The sequence below is a fragment of the Lissotriton helveticus genome, chromosome 7 (assembly GCF_964261635.1).
Source record: "Lissotriton helveticus chromosome 7, aLisHel1.1, whole genome shotgun sequence".
Taxonomy (NCBI): domain Eukaryota; kingdom Metazoa; phylum Chordata; class Amphibia; order Caudata; family Salamandridae; genus Lissotriton; species Lissotriton helveticus.
Genome location: NC_136068.1, coordinates 1522766040 through 1522793665, shown reverse-complemented (window position 1 = coordinate 1522793665; position 27626 = coordinate 1522766040). Strand labels below are relative to the sequence as shown.

Genomic DNA, 27626 nt, shown 5'->3' with positions numbered 1-27626 from the left:
AAAGAAGTCTCCTCCACTACAAAGGCACAATTGGGTATAAGTATTGGGTCTCTGACCCTACCAAAACAGTACACTTGTGGACCTATGAAGAACTCTGCTCGGAAGAAGAAATAAAGGCCTCACGGAGTACGAGGCGGTTGAAATCCCCTGGCCAGTAGAAGCTCGGAGCATTCCATTATTTTCAGTGGAGCTCCCAGCATTCCAATGTTCTAATACAATATACTGACAGGAAACTTGGTCCAATTGTCGTGTCTTCCTTCCAGGTTACCTTAAATCTTGACCACCACTGCTCGCTTTATGTAGAAAGGACAGCACAAATGGGGTTGGACATTTGTATTGCAATACAATGGGACTGTAAAATTGTAGCCTGGGAAGAGAATTCTTGCAAGCATTGAAACTGAATGTATCACTGACAAATAATAAAAGCAGTTCATTAATAATTCTTAATGCTTATATATCCAGTTCCTAGGATTAAACACCTAGTGATCAATGAAATGAAGCATTTCCTTGCTTTGATAATGTGTAAGTCAGAAAGCATTACTTTTATAATAACCTGAGATATCACAGAAAATTTACACTATGACCTTCCTGAAGATGCCCATAGGGACAGTGATGACACCTACTGCATCATCAACATTTTCAAACAACTGATTGAGTGATGCTACAGTTATTAAAATGTTTGCGCTCCCACATTTAAAGGGCTCTGAATAGGAGGGTGCTCCCATAGCACCCACTGGCACACATCACCATTATACATTCAGATGGGCAGTTCTAGCCTATACCTTTATTTCCTTATCCATATTTCATCTGATGAAGTCACCCCGATTTGATTGGAGAATAGAGAGTAATCGTGCCTCACAGCTCATCACTCTGAAAAGTAAATTGAAATGTTTAAAGAGGTTGAAAATAATAGTGAATATACTGGTTTGTTCTACCTAAATAGAAATTGATGGAATGTTAAAATTTCTCGAGCAAATATCACAACCAGACATACAGTATAACTGTGCTTAATTGAGGTATCCTATGAATATTAACAGCGACATATATGTTGTCAGTGGGATCTAATTGTATAGGTTCCGGCATAGTTGACTCCTAATGATAAGAAGGAGGCATTAAAATCTAATCTCCAGAGCAAAAGGGGGGTGTTCTGCTAACTCGAAAAGGGAGAGGAATGACATTGGTAGGTAAATTAAAAGTATAAGGAAATTGAATAGGCAAATATACATGTCAATGAATGTATACGGGTATTGCACTCAATTAGCCTTTTTTTATATGTTTGTACGATACGTGTGCTGTGTTAGATTGGTGCCTGCTCATTTGTGTAACTAGTTGTATCTGGCCTGGCCCCAAATGGGTCGCCAGGACTCCACCACACACTACAAAAATTCAAATATAACTATTATCCATTTCAATGCAATTTTATCAAAGTATCAAGTTAAATCATCACAATTTCACAATGTTGGTACATATGTTGAAGGTTATTTTCAATATAAACAGTCACATTTGCATCACATCAATGTGTGTTCAAAACATAGTTTTTAAAAAATACAGTAGAAACCCAATGCATTTCGGGGCTTGAGCCCCTTCGTCAGGGGTCTGTTTGTAGGTAAGAAAGTTGTTAAACATCACTAGCTACAAGAGCTATTAAACATTGAATCCTTCAAAAGCACCAAAAGTAACTAAAGTTTCCTTTCTTCTTCTTTTTCTTTCTTTACAAACAGACCCTTGACGAAGGGGCTCAAGCCCCGAAATGCATTGGGTTTCTACTGTGAGGAGGTTGCAGGTGATCCTCTTGTCGACGGGGAGCCAGTGCAGGTCTCTCAGGTGGGGGATGATGTGGCTGCGGCGTGGGACGTTGATGATCAGTCGGGCGGAGGCGTTTTGGATGCGTTGTAGTTGTCGTAGGTGTTTGGCTGGGATTCCTGCGCAAAGTGCGTTGCCATAGACCAGTTTGCTGCTGACGAGGGCGTGTGTCACTGTTCTTCTTGTTTCGGTCGGGATCCACTTGTAGATCCTGCGGAGCATGCGGAGGGTGTTGTAGCAGGAGGAGGAGATGGGGTTGACCTGCTTAGACATGGTGAGGGAGGAGTCAAGAATGAATCCTAGGTTCCGTTCATGGTTGGTGGGTGTTGGTGCTGTTCCCAGTGTGGTCGGCAACCAGGAGTCGTCACAGGTTGAGGGGGTGGGTCCGAGGATGAGTACCTCCGTCTTGTCCGAGTTCAGCTTCAGACGGCTGCTCCTCATCCAGTGGGCGATGGCCTTCATTCCCTCATGGAGGTTGGTTTTGGCGGTGTGTGGGTCTTTGGTGAGGGAGAGGATGAGCTGGGTGTCGTCGGCGTAGGAGATTATGTTGAGGTTGTGATGGTGGGCCACTTATGCGAGGGGGGCCATGTAGATGTTGAACAGCGTCAGGCTGAGCCCTGGGGGACGCTGCAGATGATGTCGGTGGCTTCGGATTGGAAGGGTGGGAGGCAGACGCTCTGGGTTCTGCCGGAGAGGAAGGATGTGGTTCAGTCAAATGCCTTCTCTTGGATTCCGGCTTCTAGGAGGCGTGTCTTTAGAGTGCGATGGCAGACCGTGTCAAAGGCGGCCGACAGGTCCAGGAGGATGAGGGCTGATGTTTCGCCGTTGTCTATTTGGCGCCTGATGTCATCTGTGGCTGCGATGAGGGCTGTCTCGGTGCTGTGGTTTTGTCTGAATCCGGACTGGGGCGGGTCCAAGATTTTGCTGTCTTCCAAGTGGCGGGTCAATTGTCTGTTGACGATTTTCTCGATGACCTTTGCCGGGAACGGGAGCAGGGAGATGGGCCTGAAGTTCGCCTTGGGCTTCTTGAGGAGGGCGTTAATTTCGGCGTGCTTCCAGCTTTCTGGGAATGTCGCTGTTTCGAAGGAGATGTTGATGACCTTCCGCAGTTGCGGTGCAATGGCTGCTTCTGCTTTGTTGAATACGTGGTGTGGGCATTGGTCTGATGGAGATCCTGAGTGGTTGGAGTTCATGACCTTGCGTGTCTCGTCGTCGTTGACATTGGACCAGGAGGTCAGGCAGATGGCGCTGGTGGTGTTCGCAGGGGAGGTGGAGTCTGGAGTAGTTGGGGCGGTCGTGGTGTTGAAGCTGTTGTGGATGTCAGCGATCTTGTGGAGTAAGAAAATGGCTAGTGAGTCGCACAGTTCTTGTGAGGGCGGGATGTCGTTGGCGTTGGCTCTGGGGTTGGAGAGTTCCTTTACGATTCTGAAGAGCTCTTTGCTGTGGTGTGCGTTGTTAACCAAGCGGTCTTGGCTAATCTGATGAGGTGGTGATGTCTGCGGGTGGCGTCCTTGTGGGCTGCGTGGTTGCCCTTGTGCGTTCGTGGAGCCATATTTTCTTCAGATTCCGGCATGCGCGTTTGGAGGTCTGGAGCTCATCGGTAAACCAGGTGGCTCTCTTGCTAGCGTGGTTGTTGTAGGGTTTCTTGAGCGGGGCGAGGGTGTTGATGCAGTTGCCGATCCACTGTCTGAGGTTGCGGGCTGCGGCGTCTGGGTACGGTGGGTGGGTTCTGGGCAAGGGTGGTGATCAGCCGGTCTTCGGTGACTTTGCTCCAGCAGCGGTGAGGCAGCTGGTGGGTGTGGTGGTGCGTGGTTGGTTTCTGGAAGGTGAAATGGATGCAGCGGTGGTCGGTCCAGTGGAGTTCAGTGGTGTGGTCGAAGGCGACGTGGGTGTCTGTGGAGAAGATGGGGTCCAGCGTGTGGCCGGTGGCGTGGGTGGGTGCGGTGACGAGCTGTCTGAGGCCGAGGTTGGCAAGGTTGTCGATCAGGGTGGCAGAGTTGGTGTTGTTGTTGTTCTCGAGGTGGATGTTCAGGTCCCCGAGGATTATGTAGTCTGTGGAGGCGAGTGCGTGGGTGCTGGCGAGGTCGGCGATGGAGTCACTGAACCGGGGCCGGGGGGTCTGTAGACGATTGTTCCTCTGAGGGTGTTGTTGGGTTGGTGTGGATCCGGAAGTGTAGGTGTTCGGCGGTGTTGAGGGTGTCGTCTGCGTGGGTGGCGACTTTGATGGTGGATTTGTGGACGATGGCTATTCCTCCTCCGGTTCCGTTGCCACGATCCCTGCGGGTGACCTTGTAGCCGTCCGGGTTGGCTATGGCGATGTCGGGCACCGAGGAGTCATTCCACCAGGTCTCGGTCAGGGAGGCCACGTCTGGGGCGGAGGTGTCGAGCAGATCCCAGAGCTCGACGGGGGAGTTTGCGTGCGGAGCAGGTATGCAGCGCAGGTAGTTGGGTCCAGTACTTGGAGGTTTGGAGGTTCTGTCGCAGGTGAAGCTGCAGGTGCGGCAGGAGAAGGGTCCGTGGGTCCGTTTCGGGGTGGCCTGGCCGCAGGTGTTGAGTGTGTGGAGGCTGCTGGCATAGTAGTGGAGTCTGGTGTCATGGCGTTCGCGGGGTCCAGGGGTTCTGGCGCTGGGAGCGGTCCAGGCACGGACGGGCGCAGACATGCTTGCCTTAGGCGCTCGTTCGGCGTGCCAGCAGTGCGCCTGCTGCGCGGCCGCGCAGCTGCCACCATTTAAATGGGGATCTGGGAGGGAGGAGCAGCTGGGAGGCGGGAGGCAGGGGTTGGCGAATGGGCCGCAGGGGCAGCAGCGGCGGGAACAGCGAGCAGTGGGCGTGGAAATACGGTGCCCAGGAATGGGCAGTGGAACCAAGGGTGCAGGGCACAAGCGCTGGAGGAGCTGCATCGCGGGGGGGGGGGCGACCTACCTGGCAAGGTCAAGGGTCGCTCTCCTCACCGTGCGGTGCCGCCAGTTAAAGGGGATCTGGGAGGGAGGAGCAGCTCGGAGGCGGGAGGCGGAAGCAGAGGTTGGCGAATGGGCTCCGGGGGGCAGGGCCACAGGGGCAGCAGCGGTGGGAGCAGCGAGCAGTGGGCGAGGAAAAACAGTGCCCAGGATTGGGCAGTGGAACCAAGGGTGCAGGGCACAAGCGCTGGAGGAGCTGCAGCGGGAGGCGGTATCTATTCACACTCTTTCAAACTGGATTTCTTCCAGGGTGAGAAACCTCAGATACCATCACTTCCCTTGTGAAGCTGGTGCATAAAGTTATTCATTTCAACCAATCAAACATATTTGTTTGTTTTGTCGATTTCAATTCAGTGCATGAAGACATGGGCAGGGGTCGACAGGAGGTTGTTATGGCAAGAGTTGTTTAATTGAGGCAATCTAGCCCCACTAAAAAGAGACATTCAGGCTAGGACAAAGTTCTGTCCTGTAGAATATATTCCAATAGAGGGTTAAAACAGGGTTGCGTCCTTGCATCTTTGCTATTCAGCGTATTTGCTTGAGATATGGGTTCAGAATGATCAAAATTTGGAACTTTTCAGCGTAAACTAGGACCTGTAAAAATAAACATACTGCAATATGCAGGGGAAACCATCATTCTTGATGAGACAATGTTTAGCTTACAAAGTTCACTACTAGCTTTTCACCTATACATTCAAAACAATAGATTTGAAGTGAATAGTAAAAAATCAGCAGTCATATAGCCAGGGAAAGGAGCAAACTGGAATTTGATCATTAAAAAGACTTTACAATACAACTATATAGGAGTTTGAAAAAAAGGGGAACAACAAGCAGTATGAAACCTTAAAATAATTCCAACTCATGGTATGAGAAACTTGGAATCAAGATACTATTCCCAGACAATGAAATCACTCCTAGCTGTTGTATCAGCTACAACGATGCTTTCATTGACACATGGCTTTCCAGCCTATCCTGGGATAGTGGTTGAATGTTGCTCAACACGTTTCGTGTATTATTAATCAAGTTGGTTAATCAAAGATTATGCATCTTAATTACATTCTGTGTCTATATCTGGCATCTCTGGGCACTTCAAAATCACTCATACTAACGCATATCCATAGTGAGGATGACTATCCAAATCCATAGGATGCATTTCGTCAACTTTATTAACTGTGATGAATATTAGTGACTTTTGATCAAATCCGCCATTACCTGGGTTTATTAAATTAGTCACCAAAGAAAAGAATACGATTGATGCCATGGCATCAGGATTGGAAAGAATCAATTTAACAAGAAGATTACATTTACAGAGTGTAAATCTACCTGTAGCTCTGCAGTATCTATATGTCAGAATCAAGAATATGTATCCACTTGTTGTTTCTGTTCTTGCCAATCTTTGAACTTAGGTCGGGATGAATTGCATACAAATTTGCGCCCAGATGTATCAACGCTTTTTGCAATCGCGAATTGCCCAATTTGCAGAATCGGCACGTTTGCGATTGCAAAATTGCATTTTGCGATGTATCAAACGTTTTGATTTTGCAATATGGTAATCGCAACTATTTGCGATTACCTAAATTGTTAATGCAGTTAGGGAATTGCAATTTGCGATTCCCTAAATGCAGTTCTTGTGGCCATCGAAATTGCGATTTAGCATTAAGGAATCGCAAATTACCACCAATTTATAGTTGGTGGTAATTTGCAAGTTCCTAGAAAAATGCACTTTTTATCATTTTTCTAAGTGCCATGTGACGTAAATGCCTGCCCTTAGGGGATGTATGTGCACCACATGTGTGCACATGCATATTTCAGGGGCACAACAGGGTGTCCTTTTGGAACACTTGCACCCTTGAAATTGCATGTGCAATTTGCGGGTACCTATTGGGTACTCGCAAATTGCAAATGCAATTCCCATTCATTCCTATGGGCCTCTAGGCCCATAGCAATGAATGGGAAGCCATTTCTTATTTGCGAATCGCAATTAAGGAATGCGTAGGATTCAGAAAATATTTGCAGAAACTTACGTACATTGCATTTTGCAAGTCTATAATAGCGAATCAAGTAAATTCGCTATTATAGGCTCACAAAATACAATTTTGATACATCTGGCCCTTAGTTCTGTGATCTGTTGTTTGTGTTAATTAAAATTGGAAGTACTTCCAGATTAGCTGTCCGGTCATTTCTAGTATTTGGAAAAAGCTGCAGATCAGTGTTAAAGTACAAGTTTTCCCTGTGTAAAGTGTAAGGGTAATTAGTGGGCCATGATTGGTATGTTTACCTTACTAGTAAAGTCCCTAGTGATGTGCTCTGTGTGTGCCAGGGCTAGTAATGCAAAGGTGCGCGGAGAAGGGATCTCAGGCCTGCAGTGTAGGGCCTGCGCATAGTTTGCTAAGTTAGCATGTTGTCCTGACAAGTGCAACCACTTGTCAGGCCTTACTTTCCCTTTTGCGTACACAGTGGTCACCCTTGTGGTAGGTCAGGGGTAACCCCTGGGCAGGGTGCAGTGTAAGTAAAAGGCATAACATATAATGAGGTGTGTGGTATGTCCTGACAGTGAAAAACATTCCATTTCGATTTTCACTGGTGAAGGGCCATCCTGCCCATTGGACAGAATGGGGGGGGGGTTGGGAATTGTGTTTTGTTAGCCTAGTTTCCTATAATTTTAAAATGGAGAGATGAACTTTAGTATGTATGAACTCACAGTGTCATAACATCTTTCTATGAAAGTTGTTTTGCCGCTGTGTGTTCAGAAACCACTCTTTTAGAAAGTGGCTGAGTTTTGTGTTTTAAGCATTTCTGTGTGTCTCTGCTGAATGTGGATTGACTGTCTGGATCTGAGAGGTGCGAGGAGCTGGGGGAGGTCTTGACCCATGGAGGGGTTGAGATGGCACCAGACTGACCTGCATCTGGAGAGTAGGTGAGAAGAAGCCCCGGGAGGTGAAGAGGCCTGTGTAGCTGTTATGAAACAATTGACCAGTTCCTGCTGCGTGATTAAGGATCCAGACCCCTAGTGGGAGAAAGGTGACACTGGGAGGGAGACACCCAGAACTGATTTAGGCAGGGGTCTGGGACTCTTGAGCCCAACGAACTTCAAAGACATTTACGGGGTATAACTTTGAGAGCTGAGACCCCTGAACGGGGGAATAGAAATGGATTGAGACTGAAAAGGCTTGGACCCATTTTGTGGTCAAGAGGAACCTCTGCTAAGGAAGGAACAACTGAAGAGACTGCTGGGAAGGACCAGGGAAGAGGCTGTTGGGACTGTGCTTCGTGCACTGGGTCTCCTTGCTTGAAGAAGACTGTGCTTTGTGCTGTGTCTTGTTACCCTAAGGGCCTGAGGTGAGCTGGCTCCCTGTTTGGAAGCACAGGAACATAAAGGTTTCCATGGAAGTTTCAAGCGACGCAGTGGGCGCGTGTTGTGGCAGCTTTGAGACCCTCGGAAGGGTTGCCCTGTGATCTTGGACACACGGGGGAGAAGTGAGACTCGGATGCGCTTGATGTGTGTCGTGGTACACAGGAGGCGTTGGTGAAGAGCGCCTGGTCAACATGTGCATTGAAGGTGAAGTGAGTCTCAGACACGCTGGGTGCGTGTCGTGGTGCACCGCAGGCGTTGGCGAAGAGCGCCTGGTCAGTGTGCGCATCGAGGTGAAGTGAGACTCGGATGCGCAGGGTGCTTATCGTGGTGCACCGCAGGCGCTGGTGAAGAGCACCTGGTCAGTGTGTGCATCGGAGGTGAAGGAAGTCTCAGACGGGCAGGGTGCATGTCGTGGTGCACAAAAGGCGTTGGTAAGGAGCGCCTGGTCAACGTGTGCATAGGAAGTGGAGTGAGTCTTGGACGCGCAGGGTGAGTGTCGGGGTGCACCAGAGGCGTTGGTGAAGAGCGCCTGGTCATCGAGTGCACCGGAGGAGAAGTGAGGCTCGGACACCGTGAGCGTGTCGTGGTGCGGCCGAAGGTGTTGGTGAAGAGCACCTGGATATCGGGGCGCCGGTGTTGGAGTAAGTCTCAGTGAAGCAGTGTGCGTGCTTTGGTGCAACCTGGGACTGTGGAGGTGATCGACTGATCATCGTGTGCACCGTAAGAAAGTGAGTCTCTGCAGCTCTGTGTGCATGTCTTGGTGCCAACTGAGACCACAGGAAGGAGTGCCTGGTGAATGTGCACTTGGAGTCCATGTGAAGTCCCATCAGCGTTGTGTGCGTGGCTACGTGCCAGAGGAGATCGGAGGGTGCTGTGGTGAACGTGCACCCACCCAGGGTAACGCAATCTCATAGGCATGGGGTACGTGTGCCCGGCGGCTGCCTGAGACCTTCCTAACAGGTGCGGCCCGGACCAGATGCCCCGGAGGAGCTGAGCTGCCAGGCGGAGCCTCTGAGGCCCATTGAAAAAGTTCTGCACGGAAGGCCCAGTTCGCTAAAGGAGGAGAGGAGAGTGGGGTTGTGCCCCCAGGTAACTTGGATCACTACCTGGGCAGGGTGCGGGCTCAGAGGAACACTCTCTCGGCCTCTCAGTCCTTCTGGCGAAGTGAGCCTTTGCTTGGCGCCCATACTGACCAAAGGAGTGGCAGTTTTGGGGGCCAGAGTGAGAAGCTGTACTTTATGTTATCGTTGATACGTGTGGGGGCAACTTTTATCGAAGAGGCTGATTGTCGTAATACACATTGCTAATATTGCTGCTAACAAACTACATGATTGTAGCGCTACGCAGTGCATTAGTTCTCCATTGCAAAGTACAGGATTGTAGCTACGCATTGCATTATTCCTTAATTGCAGAGTACATGATTGTAGCGGTGCGCATTGCATTATTTCTTCATTGCAAAGTACGTGATTGGGGTGTGACGCATTGCATTATTCCTTCATTGAGCAGTACATGATTGTAATGGTACGCATCGCATTATTTCTCCCATTGCAAGGTACCGGGTGTATCGTTACGCATTGTATTATTTCTCCTTTGCCAGCACAGGATTGTATCGTTACGCAGTGCACTATTGTTTGTCCATTGCAACGTGTGTGATTTTAGCATTGCGACCAGCATAGCATTTTGAAAGCGGTGGTTGGGGTTTGAACCTACTAGCCAGCCGGAACGAATATTACCCTTTTTTATATGTTGGCTTTTGTATCGTGTGGTCTGATCGTATATCTTTTTATGCGTAGTTTATACTCGTTTTATCAAACTCGTGTGGAGTACATTTGTGGTGTCACCAGTAGGTTGCTGTGGGTGTGGTTGAACATACTGTACACTCGTGCCTTGGAGATAGGCCTGGCTGCTCGTGCCAAGCTACTAAGGGGCTGAGCAGGGCTATCTCAAACAGTGTCCTCACTTGGCCTAACGTTGCGTGAGGAGTCCAGGGTCTCGCATTTGGTGACAGTGGTGCGGGATTGGGACTCCGGTTTCCAACAGAGACCTTTGTGCCATGAAGATTTAGGTGACTGACCAAAAGGAATTTTGTCTATAGATCCAGCCACAAAAGTAAGAAGAGGTGGCATACTTTTTGTTTTTAAAGGTGCTTGTGACCATTTGCTCCCACTCTTCTCCAAATAGATTGGTTCTTAAAAAAGAAATCTTTAAAAATGCCACTTTTCTTCTTTATCCACCTTCTATCTCCTATCCACCAATGCCTTCATTATAGTACAGAGACATTGGATACTAAAAGACAAGCTCTTAGAGTATCAAAAGCTATTGCTGATAAAAAAGTGTCTTTTGTTCCTTCTGATCAGACCAGTTTTCTCCTTCCTGCATGCCCCAGCCGAATATTTTCAGCAAAGGTTGGGTCATGTAAGCCGCGTAAATCACTGTTCTTAAAGCCGAGTTCCTCCCAGCAAATGCTTTCTTTATGGCAGTCTTGATGTGTTTGTGCACTTGATCCACCGGTAGAGGGGCAAACATAAAACTAATCTTCAGTTAAGGTGACAGAGCTTTCACCGCCTTTTTGGGAAGGACACATTTTTGCATGAAGTGGGGGGAATCGTTAAAGGATCCAGATTACACAATTCATTGAAAGTTAGCGCCCTTATCTTGCCATGCAGGAGGACCCTTGGATCAGAGTATCTCCTACATTGAGGAAAGAGAGGGCTGAAATCTCTACTGAAACCGACTCATGCAATTCAAAATGTTCTCTCAAAGAATCTAGAATAGGTCCAAGCTGTTTACGGCAACCATACTAGGCATGGCTGGAAGGACCTACCTCCTCTTGCTCAAAGTAAACAAAGAATCTGATTCTGAAACATGTTCTTTAGCATAATTGGTGATGGAGACCGTGCTACTGCTCCTTCCACTAGCAGCTAGATCTCACTTGCTGACATGAAATCAGACTTAGCCCTGCGCCTGGTCTGGTCCTGTCAGCTCTTGCATCTTCCTCATCGGAGGAGCCCATGGAAGAAAGATCCTCCCTCTTTGCAGCTCCTTTACCCTCGACGATCTTTAGTTAGATAACGAAGCGAAAGAGAGCATACGGAAGGGGTCTTCAGACGTTTTAATGCAGGGCCCTCCCTTATGTTGAAAGAAATGCTATGGGCAACCTGGTCTCCCCAAAGTGTAAAAGTATCTCTAGTGTGTTTTTTAATAGGAAATATGGTGATGGGGGAGGGGGGAAGGAAAGGGTTTGAGTTTTTTTATTCTCCCCCCTCCTAGCCAGGATATGAGAGACAAAGCTACTGATGGCCCATTTAACAGTGACGCACTGCCTCAGTTCATTTTTGATTGAAAACAAAGTGCTGGTTCCAACATGTTGTTCCTCTTGGCCAGTCCTCGGTCCTCCACCCCTACAGAGCAAATCAGCCTCCCCCCATTGCGCCCTGCCTTGTAGACCCAGCACTAAATGGTCTACAACCAATAATCAGAGAGCAATGCAGCTCTATCATTAAACAGAAAAAACTATCTTTGGTAACAAATCAAAAACCATAAATATATTCCCACCACTTTTTAGGCCCAATATTATGGCCACTTGCAGCAAACAGCATACACATAGCGCCCACAGGCACCTAACCTTCACAAATGAATCTTAAGGACAAAGCCCCAATGAGCCTACAAGTATTTGCAAAAGGGCCAAAAGTAGCCAAACTTGTGGATTAGTGTCCTACAGTTCAACCACCTCCGTGTGAACTCCTCTGTCCAGAACGAGCTTACCTGTGGCAAGAGCTTTAACAAATATCTTATTTACTTTAGCGATTTTCGAAAAAATGTGTTGCTTATTACCTGCTGTTTGTTTTCTTCAAGTTGGTGTGTAGAGCCCGAGGTTTGTTGAAGCTGGCATTATGGCTCTCTCTAACGACAAATAAATCAAAATGGAGAATACCAGCTGACCACCCCAGTCTGAGAAACTACTCCACTGGTGCATCTCCAATTTGTGGAAATTCAACAAGAACAAAATCCAGAATGAGAGCTGGAGAAAGCAGCAAAAACACAAGTATGAATAACAGGGTAGGAATAATGGAAAGAGCACAGGGAACAGGCACTATGGTACAAGTAAGGGCAGAGGCAATAGGGGATAAGTAGGTGTAGAAGTAATATAGTATAAGTGGGTTAAAGATTCTAAGCTATAGCTACTATTGGAGCTAGAAGGATGCCACATCCCCATTCAGAGTGCCACAGGGCACGGAAGGGGCAACTTGCCTCTACTGTAGGGATTGAGGCATTTTACTTATTAAGTCCTGGGGTCCAACCTACCATGAATCCTGAGTAACTCGGTTAAGTACACCTTCAGCTCGACTCTCAGTGGTAGCTCAGGTCGAAGAGGCTTCTCTGGGTGTGGTAGACACAGGGGGCTGAACACAGGCTCACAACATAACATACGCTCAGCTAAAGCAAAAAATGATTGTGCAGTCAGATACATGCTTTTATTAAAAAAAGGAGTATTTATGTTTTTTGCCCTTTTATCTCTTCTCACCACCGCTTTCCCAGTAACACCCTTCTCATATCCCCCTTACCCTCCTCCGCCTCACTTTACCAACATGACCACCTCCCGAGTTAAGGCTGGAAGTAATTGCTACAAAATCAATTATCCTCCCAATCAAACGAAAGCTGCAATAAAACGTTTGAAGCATAACACTATTGACCGTTTCCCGGATTGCCTCTTTGTTGATCAATTTTACAATGGTCGCTTTGGGAGGCTCAAAAACGATTTAATATTCTTCACTCACGACACCCCTTCTTGGTCCACCAGCTTATACAATTCCCTTAACGTCACTTCCTCCTCCTCTATCCCTCATGGGAAACAACAAAAAATGTCCCCCTCTGCGTGTTTCAAAGGCTACCACACTATCTCACTCTATAACAACGGTACTGTCATGATCCAAGGCAAAGACACCTGTCTCTCGCTCTTTGACCACCTCTTCCCCTCCCTACTCCCCTCCTCTGCGACCAGGTTTTCCCCTGACTCTCCGTCTAGCTCCACCCATTACTCCCTCTCTCCTCCCCTGAACCCCGTACACTCCAATTGGCTGCACTCTCAAGAACCACAGGTGCCCTCCCCTATGTCCTCCTCTCCTATTCCTCCCCCCTCACAGTATGCCCCCCCGCATCACTTCAGCCTTACCTCAAGCTAATACGCTCCTCGTCCATTCTGCACCATCCCGGTACTCCAATCTCTTCTCCTCCCGCATATTTCTTCCTGTCACTCCCCTTTTTAGTCCACCTCTCCTCCAACCTTCTACTCAAGTAAACTTTCCCTACGCTCCCCTTATTCCTCCCTCCCACCCTATTTTCTACCCCCTCGTCCCCTCATTATTTACCCCGATTTCTCCACAAACCCACTGCATCTCTCTCCTCCCTCCCACTCCTCCAGCAATGCTGTACCACTCCCTTTACCCCCTTGGTAACCCTTTCTATTTCCCTCCCTCGGGCCCAGCAGAACCACTTCCTTTCCTCAACTTCCCTTTCTCTCAACCTCCCTCACTCTACCAGATGCCCGTTCCCTCACAGCCACCTCTCCTAGCTGACAGGACCTCTACAACCACCTCGCCTCTTTCCCTCCCAAACCTCCTACTTTCCCATGACTCCACACAGTCCTCCTCTCTCCTTCCACCTTACCGCCTTGCTCCGCACCCATCTCCTCCTAAATATATCCTGAATTCCTCTCCCTATTGCAACACCAACCAAGACAACTCTCCCCTCACCTCCGATTCACCAACTCCTGCTCTCAACCTCCACCTCTCCCCATTCTTGAACCCCATACCCCAACTCATCTCCTGTCCCCCCACCTCTCTCTGCTTTTCACCACCAATTCCACCCCCTCCTGTTTCCATCGAGCCACCCAACCTTCCGTGCCATGCCTTACTCTCTCTGGAAAATAAGCTAGGCTCTCTTATCACCTCCATCTCCCAGCTTGTAGCTGCCATTTCACTTTTAAGCTCCAAGATTTCCACCTTTCCATGCACCTCTACTCCTTCCCAACTTCCCACAAGATGCACCCCGCCCACTCACCCCAATACAGCCAAGCCCATCCCGTCATCCACAAACTTCATTAACTCACACAAGCCCTTGAACTTCGCCCCTCTTCAACCTGCATCCCCTAGTAACCCTACTATCTACACTATTCCGACAATCTCCTCTGTCAGAACCAGGCATCCACCTAAACCCTCCCGAGCACCCTCGCATAAGTACAATATCCCGATCACCCTTCAGAGCCCAAGTGCCCCGTCACCAAAACAGTCTTAACAGAGCTGCGCTGTCTGCTCCACAACTGCAGATCTGCAGTAAAACACAAACTTGAAATCTCCGATACAATCACCTTTCACAATATTAACATGTTCTTCCTCACAGAGACATGGTTCAAAGATACCTCTCACTCTATGTTTGATCTCCTATTACCCACAGGCTATTCTATATTTAGGAATGACAGGACTGACAACATTGGGGGAGGTGTCGCTGTCATCTTTAGAAACTCCCTTCAACTTAAAGCTTCTCCTATCAGCTCCTTCCACACCTTTGAATGCCTTTCTCTTGAGCTTCAATTGCACCACCGCTAACCCCTCAGATGCCTGTCATTTACCGCCTGCCTGGTAGTGGCCCTTCATTTATGGAGGAATTCACTGACTTCATCAGCGACCAATATTCGCGAAGTGACAATCAGACCTTCGTGGGTGACTTCAATCTCCACTGGGGCGTACCGCATGACTCTTTGGCGAACTCGCTGGCCACCTTCCTCTCTGCAAACGATCTTATCCAACACTGCACAGAATCAACACATTTTAAGGGCTCTATCCTGGACCTTGTTATTTCTAAAGCAGGCATGCTCTCTATCACTACCCCCATTCATGTAGACTGGCCCGACCACCTCCTCATCCCATTCTCTCTTCACCTATCACACTCTATAACCCTTGGTCAACCTAAGAGGGCTACCTCCTGGTTCCGTGATGCGAAAAATATTGATGTCGGACCCCTCTGTGAATCAGCTTTGTTATCACTTCCAAGGCTAGACCCGAACCTAGATGTTGACGTACTCACCTCCCAATGCCTCACAGTCCTTGCAGCCGAAATAAATAACGTTGCTCCACTCAAAAGCAAAAAGATAAGGCCCACTCCCTCAGCTCCTTGGTTCAACAAATCCCTCCATGAAGAAAGGAAGCAGCTAAGACTCCTGGAGAAACAATAGAGGCAAGTGCCCTCCACAGATAATTTGGCCACGCTGCGCTCAGCAAGATCCAAGTACCACAAGCACATCTTCCTTGGGAAAGCATCGCACTTCAAAACCCTTCTTGACTCAGCCAAAAATAGACCCAAAAAACTATTCGATCTCATCAAGATTCCTAACTGCTCCCCCCCAACCACTAAGTTGGAGGATTCTACAAAGCAAGCAGCGGATGTCGCTATATTCTTTGATGAAAAAGTGAAATCACTTGTGGATCAGGTCGCTTATCCTACCCCTCCAGAGGAGCGCAAATCCTCAGCCATTTGGCAGAACTTTTACCCCATCTCTGAAGATGACCTCCTCAAGTGCATCCGCGAACAAAGCCCTCCAACCATTCTCTGGACCCCATCCCCAGTGCCATTGCCATTGACTTCTACACCCATTCCCTTTCCTATTGGACCACTCTGGTCAACCTCTCCCTTTGTCAAGGCTCCCTTCCTGTCTCCTTCAAAACTGGGCAGGTCACCCCTCTGCTTAAAAAACCCACTGCTGATGCGAAAGACCTCAACAACTTCCGCCCCATCACTAATCTACCCTTTCTTGCGAAGATCACAGAAAGATGTGTAGCGAACAACTCTCTCGTCATATCAAGGACAATGATCTTCTTGACGATTGTCAGTCCGGCTTCATCCAAAACTGCAGCACTGAAACAGCCCTACTGCAAGTGGTTGATGACGCGCTGAGGATACTCGATTCGGGGGGTTCCTGTCTTCTAATTCTCCTTGACCTTTCTGCAGCCTTTGACACTGTCAATCACAATACCCTCCTCAACACTATTCAACAGAGAATGGCCTTGGAGGGCACTGTTCTTAAATGGTTTGCCTCCTTCCTCTCAGATAGATCCCAAATGATCAAAATAGAGAACAGTATTTCATCTCCTGTGGCGGTAGGTCAAGGTGTTCCTCAAGGCTCTATACTTGCACCCACTTTGTTCAATCTCTATTTAGAACCACTGGGAAATCTCCTAAGTAAATCCGGGATCCACTATCATCTCTATGCAGATGACACCTCAAGGTCGCCTCCACACACGATCTCTCCATCCTAAGCTCCACTCTCGACTCCATTCAAAACTGGATGTCAACTCATCAACTTATTCTGAATCCCTCCAAAACTGGATTCCTCCTCCTCTCCTCCTCACTCTCTCCTCCCCCGGTTAAATCATGGATGGATCAGATGAATCTACTTAACAATAAACTCATCATTGTCAACAGCGCAAAATCCCTTGGTGTCATACTCGACAAAAAACTCAATCTAATCTCCCACATCAATTCCATTGCAAAGTCTGCTCGATACCAATTGCGCCTTCTTTGGGGAATTCAACGCTTTTTCCCGGAGCAGGACCTTAAAACCCTGGTGCAATCGCTGGTCCTCTCCAGACTGGACTACTGCAATTCTCTTCTTACTGGCGTCCCCAAATCCCACTTGTCCCCCCTTAGATCTGTTCTCCATTCAGCAGCTCCATACATTTATGGGGCCAAAAAAAGCAACCACATCACACCGATGTTATCCACCCTCCGCTGGCTTTCCATCGAGGCAAGAGCTATCTACAAGACTGCCTGCATTACCCATAAAGCCTTGCACTCCTCCTGTCCTCGCTACCTGGCGAATAAACTGAAACTCTCTGGAGGCTCTAGACCATCACGTAATGCGGACAATCTACTGCTTGAACCTCCCACTTTCAAGAAGGAAAGATCGATGGCCCAATCTTTCTCAGGCAATGCGGTGAGAATATGGAACTCACTTCCGCCTCAGCTCCGGACCACCACCTCCTCCCAGGTCTTCAAAACGGACCTCAAAGTTCTCCTCCTCCAAAGACACCTCCTAAAGTAATTCACGCCCTCTCTATTATCTGAAGGAAGACCTCCCATCACTGAAAACTCTATTCTCCATGACTATGGAAGTGCCTTCCCAGTGCGTTCGTGTGGTTGGAGTGTATGCCATTTATTGCAGTATTATACTTGTATTGTTGTTTGGTTCTCTTTTGTAACATGCACACGCCACTTTTCTCTGGTAACACACTGATTGCTACCTCTCACATTTTGTTTGCTTTTGATACTTGCACAAGTGCCACCATTACCTACGTAACGTTTGTTCTTGTGCCTCTGTGTCTAGCATATATTGCAGTATATTACCTCTAAATGTACTTGTTTTCTCTTGTAACCTGCACACTTGTCACTCTCTCCTCCTGTATTGCACTGTTTGCTATCTCATGTATTTTGTTTGCTCACAATTGTCACTTTTACTTCATGTAACTTATCGTCTGCTTTTGTAATTTGTTCACTTGTAATTTTCTGTTCCTTTTGTAAAGCGCTCTGACGCCTTCGGGTAAAGTCTGCGCTATATAAAAACGCATAAATAAAAAAAAATTAAAAAATATGTGAACACAAATTAAAATATGACATTCACAAATGATACACACAGTCCCCTGAGCTCAGGCCTCTAGTATTTCATAGGCCGGCCCCTGAAACCCACTCCCCTCCCGATATCGATAGTGGTTATTCCCCATTCACTATAGGCGACGCTCAGATTAAGCCCCACAAGTAGTTCGAGTCTCAGAAGTCCCACTCTGACTCTTTATTAAGGTCAAAAATGTTTCAGCACCAAAGTGCTATCTGGCAGGCAAGTTACATTGGCACTGTCTGGCCTGAAAATCAGTCTTACCCGCACCAGTAGGATCCGAGCACCGGTGACTCTGAGCATGCACCCTTCGCGGATGCTGAAGCTACAAGGACTGCCTCCAATAAGTCTTTCACATGCGGCCCATGAGGGCTCTGGTCGGATGTCCACAGGTTCCTCACATGCGATCCTACAGCAGCCGGGGGGATCTCTATGCTCTCCCATTGCTTGGAAAGTTTTTTAGGGTCCTTCCCACTGGTGAGGGGTGCAAAACTCCTGTTGCTGGTCCTTATTCACAGCTTTGGCCCTCTCGGGTGACTACGGTGACCTCCTTTCTCCGTCAACAGCCTCGACCAGTCAACACTCCTTGCTTAGATCCAGTGGCCCCCCCGGGAATACGGGATCACGTTCCTCCTTTGAGCATGGGCTATAGCCTGATCAGCACAGCCGCAATCTTCATGGTGGCACCACCTGCTTATAGGTTTGCTGACTTGGTAGGACACATGGGCTATGGCCTGATCAACTTAGCAGTCATCTTCACTGCAGCCCCACCTGGCATACGGGGTTGCCGACTTGGTATTTGCACACGGGCGATGACACGTTCGGTGCAGCAATGGTCACAGCTCACTTCACGACAGACCTCCTCTGGTATACGGGGGTCATCCGACTTTTCCCTGCACATGAGCAATAACCTGCTCAGTGAAGCAGCCATCTCAAGACACCTCGCTATGGAGATCCACTTATCAGGATTCCCTATGGACCTCACTCTCTCCAGTGCTCTCCTCTCTCTCACACAGCACACTGGTCTTGGCAAGCAGGCAGGCACTGGTGCTCCAGGCTCTAAGGACAGGTGGTCTTGGATTCCTTGGGTGATGTCCCCTCACCCATTTGGGAGACTAGCAGCTCTTGTCCCAGGCAGAAGTCTTGCAGAGCTTCGCCTCTTTGCATGGCCCGGATGGCTGAATGACAGTTGACAATTTGTGGGGTCCCAAGTTCCCCTTGTTATAGTCCTTTTCCGGACACTAAACGTGGTTTAGAAACCGAGTCTTTGAAGTTTACATTGGGGATCTGCTTCCATTTGATTTCCCCTCTCCTCTGTTTTTCCTTCCTTCAGAAAGCAGTCCGTCACAGACAGGGCAACTCCAAATCTGATAGCCCCACGATACAGGCCATAGGACTGATTAGAGGTTTACACCTGGACACAGTGATATGTGTAACAAAAGGTTACTCCAGGGCTAAAACACTATTCTTTGATTCTTTTATCAGCCCCATCTCCTTCCTAAGATGTGCCCAGGCTCCTTCGCGGTGACCTTTCTCTGAATCAAAGAGCACCCTTTGAAGTGTACTGTAGAGCCTGGCTCTACCTTGCTCTAATGTGTCCCACCCAGTTTACAGGAACGCTGCAATCCACAAATTTGCCTGGGAGAATTCCTCTACATCCTCTCCTCAAATTCCTCCAGCCAGCCATGGTCTCCCAAAATCAAACCCATCATTTTCAATGTATTGTAACATTCACAGGAGCACATACACCCAGCACATGCACATGGTATACATGCACTGCCCTGCACTACATTGTTTAAACCATTCAGAGGTACACACAATAAGGCACCAGCATATATTATATACACACTTCACAACACTGCATTTGTCCTGTATCATACCTGCCAACCTAAACAAAAATCTTACAGTGTGAGTATGGGGCGGGCCTTAGAGGGGCGGTGACTCATGTCGAGAAGTACCTAAGAGGTCCTTTTGAACCCAACCCAACTCAGCACCAAACCCCCTCACCCCCCCCAAAAAAAGAAAAAGCTTGCTGAGGCTGGCGCCAATGTCCTGGGGTGTTTTCACACACCTTAATTGACGTTGACTGTTCAAAGCCTCAGAAAAGTACCTGAAAACCACTATTTACAGTAGTTTTCAGTTCGTTTTTACCTGCCACCATTTGACATTGGCTCCTCACCGGGTGACCATAGGATGGGAGCCGATATAGTGTGTGACACGGTGGCATCGTGTGATTTGGCAGGTATGCTGTATTGTACCACTCACTGGCTCAGGTACACCAAGCACGTATACCAGGCGCACTGCTCAGCATTCCACACCAAACCGATGTAGGCCAAGGGGGAGTTAAGCACACAGCAGCGGAACTTTAAATGAGCAAGCCCACAGGCCTTGCTTCAGTGACACACGGAAAAGGCTTGCTCACTCCCTCTGATCACTACCATTTCACTCATGCTGCTTAGCATCTGGCATAAGCAGTAACCTTTTACCACTATGAAGGTAGCTCTTTGGATGGCCCTCAGGGTATAAAAAGACAAATACATGTGGCAAGCATATGTCATGGGGCACACGTTTGGGCCGTGCTCACCCATGCACTCAGGACAGGAGTGCATGTCCATCACCACGTGAAGGACTTTTTTGTCCCAACATAGGACATAGGCATGGGTAGGCATCCTAGGGTGCACTCATAGTAGAAATACTAGAGTATAGGTAGGGACAGTGGTGCTAGAATATAGTAAGAGGTAATAGACTATGCAGTACCTGAAACATAGGCAGATTTATAGGCACTGGTATAAGACAAGCACCCCGCTTATCTTGAAGGCAGGCTTACCATGTCTGATGGTTCTTTGCTCAGCCTCAACTAGGATACCATCAGACTGCAGACTAAGAAATGTAAAAAACGAAAACACACGCCTTGCCCATCTATGCACCCAGGATTTGGAACAACATCCTTGTATCAATCAGGACCAACCCAACACTGCTCCAATTCAGGAAAGAGTTAAAGATGAAACTATTTAAAGAACACTACATCACAATGCACAAACCATTCCCAACCTAGCTACTACTCTGTTTACTCATTGACTTTATGCTTGCCTTTGACTATGTACAGCTTTCCACTGCCTTTCAACTAGGTTCACACAATAGAAACATCATATGCATAGATACATACATAGAGACATACATATCAAGTGGTAGAGGTACTCAGTATCAGTATGGGCAGAGTTAGTAGGGTAAACCCGACATAGAGGATTATGGTTAAATGGCAAACTTCATTGACAAGTAAATGACCGAGTATGGGATAGAAAAAAAGAATGAAGACTGTAGGAGAGCAAAAAAGCATTTGCAATACAATAGGTCTCGCATTTGTGAGAGGTAGAGCTATTGGTGTTGTAAATGATAATGGGCCATATGTAGGTGGCCAAATACCGATCGGTAACACCGAAAAAGGGTCATTTTCGGTGTTACCGACAAAAATTTAGCCATGTGAGATGTAGGTAATACCGAATAGAGTCGATAATAACGAATCGGTAAAAACCATAAGTTACCGACTAGGAAATACCGAAACAATGAATACCGAATCGGTATAAACGAATCGGTAAAAACCCCAAATATGCTATGTAGCAAACCCCGGTAATACCGATTTTGGCCAAAATCGGTAATAACGATTCGTTAAATACCACGTTTCAGGAGCATGTGGTAATCAGGAGGAGTCTATATAAACAGACCCAAAATGCATCAGTGTGAACACAATGGCAGGCCTCTATCTCATAGCAAGGCGGCTACGCCTGAGAGCAGCAGGAATGAGGATCTGGAGACGTGAGGAGCAGGTGTACAGAGTACGCATCACTCTGTTCCAGTTGACAGACGCAGAAATACACGAGAGATACAGATTGCACCCACAAACCATCCTGGAGCTAATACGGGACCTAAGACCCTATCTGGAGCATCAGACGCCAAGGGCCCACGCAATCCCCACCCATGTCCAGGTACTCTGCTGCCTGCACCTCCTTGCATCAGGAAGTTTCCAGGGTGTGATAGCAGCAGTGGGTGGAGTATCACAGAGCTGCCTATCCCGGTTCTTCAACACCTTCCTAGACGCCATGATGGACAGAATGGAACATTACATATCCTTCCCCAGTACGCAGGCGGAGCTGCAGAGAACCAAGCTGGAGTTCTATCAACTTGCCCACTTCCCCCACGTGATCGGCTGCATCGATGGGACCCACATTCCCATCTGCCCACCTGCAGCAAGTGAATACATTTACAGGAACCGCAAATCCACCCACTCAATCAATGTGCAGGTGATCTGCAATGCCAAACACATAATAACAGACATCGTGGCAAAATACCCCGGGAGTACCCACGATGCTTACATCTTCAGGAACAGTGGCATACATACACGTCTGCTTGCTGGTGAATTTGCCGACGGATACATACTTGGTAAGTAAATGTCACACACCCTGATGTACACCCTGGCACAAGCTGTTGGTCACACCAATCAATGCCACTTACTTCTCATCATAGGTGATAGCGCATATGCCCTTCGGCCTTTTATCCTCACACCATATCTGAACCCAACCACCCGAAGGGAGAGGAGATACAATGTGGCACATAGGAGCACACGCAACGTGGTGGAGCGCACTTTTGGTTTGCTCAAAAGCAGATTCCGTTGCCTCCACAAAACAGGAGGTGCGCGTCTGTACAGCCCCATCAAATGTTGCAAGATCATTGCTACGTGTGCAATGCTACACAATCTGGCCACTAAAAAAGGAACAGCAGTGGAACTAACTGAGTCAGAGGACGAGGACGAGGACAACCCTCAGCCAGAGCCCAGCGCGGCTGGTGCTGCTATTGAACATGATGGGAGACATAGATGGGCAGAGATTACATCACACTATTTCTGAGTGAGTAACGACACTGAGGCATTTCAAATTACATGTAGAGGTGTTTATTTGGCACACCTCCAGCATTGTGAGCATTGTCCAATTGGACATGGGTTACATCACCCATCACATGCATGTGGACAGCCAGTGTCCTTCACTTCTTGCGTCCCCGTGCTGCACGTGCATGTTCCCCATCGACACAGACTTGTGAGTCGGACCGTTCCTGTGCTGGGACATTACGTCCACTACGCCCCCTGCACTCGGTGGGTGAGGGTGTAATGCTACCACGGCTGGTAGCCTCCTCACTGTCCCCCCCCCTTCCATATTTGAGGCCTTAGCATTCTGCATGAGCTCTAGCACTGAGGTCATGGACACCATCCCCCTGGCCACATCCCTGCTGCAATGCGCCATCTCCTCCTGCATGGCGATGGACCGGCGACACATCAGTGATGTCGTAGTGGCCAGCCGGTTCACCGACTTGGTATAGTCCTGGAGTCTCTGTCTCTCCCGGCGCATGCCAACACGGTCCTGCTCCAGCTGGCTGCAGAGGTTGTCCACCGAGGTTGCTACCCTCTCCATCCCTGCAGACATATTCTCCCCCATGGCACTGATACCCTTCTCCAGCTTGTGCATATGTCTGTTAATGTTTGCCACCTCCCTGTGTAATGACTTCATCTCCCTCCATTGCAGGCGCTGGACCTTCAGCATGTTGCCTTCCAGTCCAGCAAACACACTGTCACCCTGCTCAACTGCCACTGGACTGTCTGGCCTTGCCCTGCGGCGTCGTGATGAGATGTTCACACCCTCGGATGCAGAACCAGCCCGCTCCCTGTTGGATCTCTCTACGATAGGACTTTGTGCGCGCTGGCTGCCCTCCTCCTCCGACGCCTCCATCTGCTGGAGGGTGTTCACGGCATGCCTCCTGCCTGACTGTGGTGGTGGTGGTGGTGGTGGTGGTGAACGTCGCAGTGGTGACTGAGTGAGAGGGGATTGCGGACCTCCCTGGCGCTGTGGTGATGGCTGTGGTGGAGGATTGGCTGGCTGCGATGGCGCAGAGCTGGTGTTCCCTGCAGGCATGCTGTCTTCATCCTGTTCACTCCCCTCTGGCCTGGCTGACCTGCCTCTGCTGCCCTCAGCTGCACTGCGAGATGACTCGCCTGAAATGACACAAATGTAAATATTCTCAATGCTCTGTCTGCAATGCCATTGCATTAAAGTACATGCCAACAGTGCACAGTGGTTATCCTGACCTATCCAATTCTATTACCATGCTATTGTGTTAGCTGCCCTGACAGTCCTGATCATGATTTCACACTGACTACATCACCCAGAATGCATTGCAGGTAAGCAGTAAGACATGGTGTGGAGTGGGAGCACATTTACCACTATGGGGGTTGGGGAGGGGGTAGGGCAGCATGCTGGGCATGCTTCTTACCTTGTTTTCTAGCTGCTCTGGCGGAGCTGTCTGCGTCTCCTATGCCACTCACACTCTCCCGCTGGATGGTGGACTCTACCATCTGTTCCAGTGGTGTTGGCACTGGGGCTCGATTTTTTCCTCCTCCAGTTTTCCCAGCCAGCCTATGTCTCTCTGCCATCCTCTGTTTTGCTGTTTTTCTGAGGTCGTACCACCTCTTTCTGATGTCCTCTATGGTGCGCAGGGTCACACCTATGGCATTGATCTTGTCCCGAATGCAACTCCATATTTGCCTCTTCTGTGCGTCTGGCACTTGTTGGGACTGGGCTCCAAACAGCTTGTGGTACTCTTGGGTGACATCCTCGATCAGGATCTCAAGCTCCTTGTCGCTGAACTTGAGTTTTCTTTTTCTTTCACCTGCCTCCTTCTCCTTGTCCTGGCTTGCCATTGCAATGCTTGTTCAGTGTTTTTTGTTTTTTTTTTCTTGGCTGTGTTGCTGCTGGCTCCTCAGCTCTCCTGCCTGCCTGCCTGCCTCACAGTGTGCTCCAGGCCCTGTGCACCTGGCTGGGTGTGGCAACTTCCTGTTTGGGAAGTAAATGGGTGTATCAGGATTGGCTGATTCACCAAAACGCTATTTTTTGAATTACCGATTCGGTAATTCCGATTTTGGGTGTGGATTCGGTAACACCAATTCGGTAATAGCCTTTCGGTATGTATTTTTATTACCGATCAGTTCACAATCGGTATTTAATACCGATTTGCAACGAATCGGTAATGTTTAACGATTTTTTACCTACATCACGTTTACCTCATTCTTAATACCGATTCGGTATGAATCGGTATTAAGGATTCGGTATTGGCAATTTACCTACATATGGCCCAATGTGTTTTACCCATGTGCTTTTTGTTTTGAGTGTGGTGGATGTATGTGGTGTGGAGTTGAATTATATGAGTTAGATTGAAATTGTTAGTTGTGGAATTGTGTGGGGTGGTATTGTGTGGTGTATTTGTGTAGTGGAAATATGTGTAATGGTGAATAGATAGGGTTGAGAGCTGCAGACAGTAGATAGAAAGGGAAGTGTGCATGAGAGAGCAAGAGAGAGGGATGAGATATGGTACGAGATCTCTCTCTAGAGGGATGAGAGGGTGGGCATCCAGGCAGGGTTAGTGAGAAGGTGAGAGGTAGACTAGTGTACATCCCGAGAAAGTATAGGAAGTTAGCATGTGTGAGCAGGTATTATAGATAGGAAGGGATGAGAAAGGAGATGGGATTGGGAGATGAGGGGGTAGTGGGAGTGTGAGGAGAGATGAGAGGGGTAGTTGGAGTGTTGTGGAGAGATGATAGGGTTGGTGTAAGTACGACGGAGAGATGAGTTGAATTGGCTTTGTTTGTTGTAGAATTATGTGGTGTGGTATTGTTTGATTTGGTATGGATTTCTAAGTAAATTATTTTATTTACGGCTCAATATATGTTTATGTCTTAAACAGATATATATCAACCATTTAGAAAATACAAAAAAGTTACTGTTAGGATCAAAATGTTATGAAAGATTGCATGGATCTCAATTTTAATTATTACTTTATGGATGAAAACATTTGTTTACATCTCAAACTAACCATATTGGTACATTATTTCAAATTGACAACATTGTGAAAAATCACATAAACATCAGGGACATTGGAATTATGCAGCATGGACAACAAAACGTGTGCAATGTTAAATAAATTATGCATACAGCAAAAGTGATAATTCACCTTGTATCGACAAATAATTACTTCAACACCACCTCATTGTTTTGGTGTTTATGTTGCATAATTACAATAACCTTGGCATTTAGTGCAAATTTGCACCACCATAAACAATAACCATATATTAGTACCACATTAAAATTCAAATGTAACAGGCAACATAGCTTTCTTTTTTAACTTAAATTTGTTCAGTATTAGAGACATTTTTATTGAGAACGAAGCATTGAGGCACATTGTTTTAAAAAATATTTTCGGAGAACCTGTTGGCACATTGTATTAATATATTGTTGACGTCTGCTACAATTTAATTACATTTGAGTTCATATTGTCAGATCGAAATAATAGATTTGTTCATTTTGATAATGGGTTTATTATGTGATTAGGGGCCCGATATAGGTAGGCAAATACCGGTCGGAAACAGCCGAAAATACCGATTTTCGTCCATTTCCGACCGGTATTTGTATATTGAGATGTAGGGGCATGTCAAATTACAGAATCGGTAATTTTACCGATTCTGTAAAATACCGAATCAGTAAAATTACCGATTCTGTAATTTAACATGTAGGTAGCACTGTAATCAATGCTACAAGGGTTTAAGAATTCGTTATTTACCTCCAACTAGAAGTTGGTGGTAAATAATGAAAACCCTTCAAAAAGCATTTTTTTTGCTTTATAAATTTGCCATGTTGCAGACATACATGCCCTAAGGGCATGTATGTCTGCAACATGGGCATGTATGTCAGCAACATGTGCACCCATGCACAATTGAGGGGTGCAACAGGGTGGCAAAGTGACACCCTGTCCCCCTTGCAAATTCGGTAATTTTACCGAATCGGTATTTACCGATTCGGTAATTGGCATTGATTCCTATGGGCCTCAAGGCCCATAGGATTCAATGGCAATTACCGAATCGGTAAATACAGATTCGGTAATTACCGAATTTTACCGATTCGGTAATTTAAAAATAGAAATTACCTACATCCCATTTACCTACTCTTAAATACCGAATCGGTATGATTGGGTATTTAAGAATAGGTAAATCGAGATTACCTACATCGGGCCCTAAATGCGCAAAGAAGGAGGACTTATTTATAAGTAGGTATTTGCATTTTCAAAAGTGTATTACTGACATGTAAAACACGCATGGTTGAAACCATTAATTTAAATAAGGGCTGCCTTTCATCCGGCACCAAACCACATTAATAACTTGATTTGCCATAAACCAAATACATTTTTATAACGTTTTAAACATGAATCTTGAGCCACGGGGTTCATCAACGTTTCACGACTTGCTTCTGGTGTTAATGAGAGATGATTTATTAATATGATAATGTGCACTTCCCTGAAAAAACGTTTCTAATTAGTTCAGTAGATGAGTGCCGTGCATGTCTGAGCAATGTCTTAAAGACATCTGCTAGGCCTGCAGTACTGCCCATTAGCCCAAGTACACAAAAATTGCCATCAATGGTGTACAAGTGCGAGAAATACAAAGGACTGCAGGGCCCTTTCGTAACAGAAGCGGGGAGAGTCCTTTAGCACTCCTCGAAATTAACAGTGACCTGCATGCTACCAGGGCATTCACGGCGAGTGCAGGAATAAGGAAGCAGCAGCAAGACAAGTGGATCTAAGCACAGCAGTTGAAGTTTGTCACACTTTAGCCTGCATCACCATCGGCAAGCTCTCTGCCCTGGGCGCTTCCTCCACTTCTGAAGACAGCTGGCAGACAGTCCTTAGAAATAAACAATGGGCAACAAAACTAGAGTTGGTGCGTCATTGTTGGAAATGGCCCTTTTTGCAGGGTTAT

The 27626-nt window shown here is 47.4% G+C and overlaps 1 long non-coding RNA gene across 1 annotated transcript in view; it reads right to left on the bottom strand.

Moving 5' to 3' along the window:
• Positions 1-811: 811 nt before the first annotated feature.
• LOC144767518 (uncharacterized) overlaps positions 812-27626 on the bottom strand; it is a 381370-nt gene continuing 354555 nt past the window's right edge. Inside the window, exon 3 of the long non-coding RNA XR_013598240.1 lies at positions 812-870. This is a non-coding gene — a long non-coding RNA (uncharacterized LOC144767518). The remainder of the gene's footprint in view (positions 871-27626) is intronic.